Here is a 3,015-nt window from a genome sequence, read left to right as displayed (position 1 = left end):
CAGGACGAGGGGGAGTGGGATTGACATGTGCACAACTTTTTATTTAAAGCATGGGATGACTCTCCTCCCACTGGAATTAATGGCTCATCCATTATACACAGGACAGATTCGGTGTACAAGAGGGAAGATCTGAGGCATTTATAATGTCATTAAAGCCACTGTAAAAATGGCTATTAATTAACAGTTTCCTGTATTTTATTTATGCTTTTCAATTGCGTAATTAGAGCTTAATTTCTGGTTCCATGGATTTTGATGGGGAAAGATTCACTCTTTAACAAAGTGACTTTTATTGACATGTTTGTAGTTAGAAACTACACAGTTCCCTATTTAGTGATTCACAAGTGTTTTCAGTTAATTTACGGTTGTGTATTGCATTTTGGGATGTGTTTTTGGATGCTCTGACGACTTTTAATGTTGAAAATTTAACTCTACAGTTTAACAAAGTGACTTTTATTGACATTTTAGTAGTTTGAAATCATGTATAAGAAACAATATATAGAGAAATAAGTCGGTAAAATAACTGAAAATGTACTGGAAGTTTATTATAAGGTTTTTGTAGCGTAATATACAACACTAACCCAGACAATATATTCAATTTTTAGTTTATGTTTATTTCTATAGCCGTTTTACAATGTAGATTGTGTCAAAGTAGCTTAACATAAAAGTTCTAGTAAATCAAAACTGTGTCAGTCCAGTTTTCAGAGTTGAAGTTCAGTTTAGTTCAGTTCAGTGTGGTTTACATTTCACTGCTGAAAGTCCAAACACTGAAGAGCAAAACCATCAATGCGCTGCTCCACAAGTCCCAAACCAGGCAAGTCAGTGGCAATAATGACGGGGAACAAAACGTTCACCAATTGACAAAAGTGAAGAAAAATAAACCTGGAGAGAAACCAGGCTCAGTTGGGGATGACCATTTCTCTTCTGGCCAAACTTCTTGTGCAGAGCTGCAAATTAGCCGCCGGAAGCTGGAGAACATCCAATGTATCACTTTAAACTATTAAAAAAATTCTTAAATGTGACTTTTTCAAACTTTTTTAACTTTTACAAAGTTAGAAGTTGTTAGAAGAAAGATCACGCTCCCATAATGCAATTGAAGAGCATAAATATAAGCATAGAAAATAAACTTACAAAATACAGAAAACTGCTAATTTATGGATATTTTTTACAGTGTATAATATTGTTTGTGTGTGTGTGTGTAACTTTTGTTCCTCATATTGTGGGGACCAAATGTCCCAAGTATAGCAATACCAGTCAATTTTGACCTTGTTGGGACATTTTTGGTCTCCATGAGGGAAAATGCAGATTGCTTCTCGTGAGGGTTATGGAAGGATGATAAAATATATAGTTTGGTAACATTTTATTTTGATGGTCTATTTGAGTATTAGTAGACAGTCTGCTTAATGTCTACTGATGCATTACAAAAGCATAAATAAACAATAGAGAATCACAAACAACTGTTAATTTGCATATTTTGATTATATTGAAATGCAGTACGGCCACATTTGTTTTTAAAAATATAATTTTAAGAGTTATTGTTACTCTCACTTTTGTGTATTAAGAAAAATCCATATGGCAATTTCGGCTTCATGACAAGAATAATCATGAGCATACTTTCCAAATTACACCATACATAGTGGATCAAACATGTTTATGGAAGATGTCTGAAACTATTAAATAACATTTATTCTTGTCTTAAGATAATTTTAATACACTTTATCCACTTCAAATGCTGTCTATATACACTGCAGTTAGAATTCTGCACTGCAAAAAACACTTACTTTGACTTTTATTTTGTTTTGTTTCATATATATTGAAACATATATATATATATATATATATATATATATATATATATATATATATACAAAACATATATTGTATTGTTTTAAGAAATAATATACTAAAGTTAAATCCGTTTTTCCTTAAAACAAGCGAAATAATCTGCCAATGGTGTAAGCAATTTATTCTTATGTAAAAAGGAAAATAAGATTATTTTGCTTACCCTATTGACAAATTATTTTGCTTATTTTGAGGAAAAACTCACTTAATTTCATCATATTATTTCTTAAAACAGGACTATATGTTTTGCTTGTATAGAAAACGCTTCTTGATATACATATTAAACTGTTGAGGTCAGACAAGTTCAACGTTGTAATTCCATTCAAGATCAATTTTGTTTAGTGGCATAAACCAGTAGTACAAAAAAGACATTGTCCTCAGAAGCATCTGCTTGTGAAACTGCTGCCACAGACACATAATCACTAACATAACTGTTAAAGGATAACTGAGTATCTCTGTCATACAACTTTATAGTTTGAGCAAAAATACAGTTGAACTTTAGCTTAATTATGTTGTGTTTACCAGGAGCAAAAGACTGGATCAGTGACAAATGAACTTGTTAAAAAAAAATCTTCTTCTGGACTTTGAAGCTCACTTTACAAAAAGGGTGAAATAAATGATGAATTATACAAAGATATGGCCTTTGGATTATGTGTGCGTTTATGATGGAACATTGTACCAGAGATGACATTTATTATTTAGATTAGCATCTCAGAAAATGTCGACAGTAACTTTAACTGAACCTTTCATTTGTAAATATATGACCGTAATGATTATCAGGTTTTACGGTATCTCTCCCTCATCATATTATCCCATATCAGTTAGAAATGATGTTCGACAAAGAAACTGACTCTGTAAAACTCATCGTAGCTGTCGCAAACGCTTTAATATTATGCATTAATAATATGGCATGTCACAATTTACCTAAATAATAATGTAATTTTTTTATTACAAAGGGCTACAGCATACTTTTTTAATGCTAAACAAATTTCACTCTTCACTTTTTTATGAAAATTATTCGTTCATTCATTTTCCTTCAGCTTAGTCGCTTTATTCATAAGGGATCGCAACAGTGGAATGAAACGCCAACTTATCGAGCATATGTTTTACACAGCAGATGCCCTTCCGTCTACATCCCAGTACTGGGAAACATCTATACACTCTCATTGACACACA

The 3,015-nt window shown here is 31.9% G+C and overlaps 1 long non-coding RNA gene across 3 annotated transcripts in view; it reads left to right on the top strand.

Annotated features, from left to right (window-relative positions):
• Nucleotides 1-3,015, top strand: part of LOC141380907 (uncharacterized) — a 30,951-nt gene that overhangs the window by 22,613 nt on the left and 5,323 nt on the right. The gene's annotated exons all lie outside the window — the stretch shown is intronic.

The sequence above is a fragment of the Danio rerio genome, chromosome 25, assembly GCF_049306965.1.
Source record: "Danio rerio strain Tuebingen ecotype United States chromosome 25, GRCz12tu, whole genome shotgun sequence".
NCBI lineage: Eukaryota > Metazoa > Chordata > Actinopteri > Cypriniformes > Danionidae > Danio > Danio rerio.
Note: the sequence above shows the minus strand (reverse complement) of the source record. Positions and strands in the feature narration are given on the sequence as shown.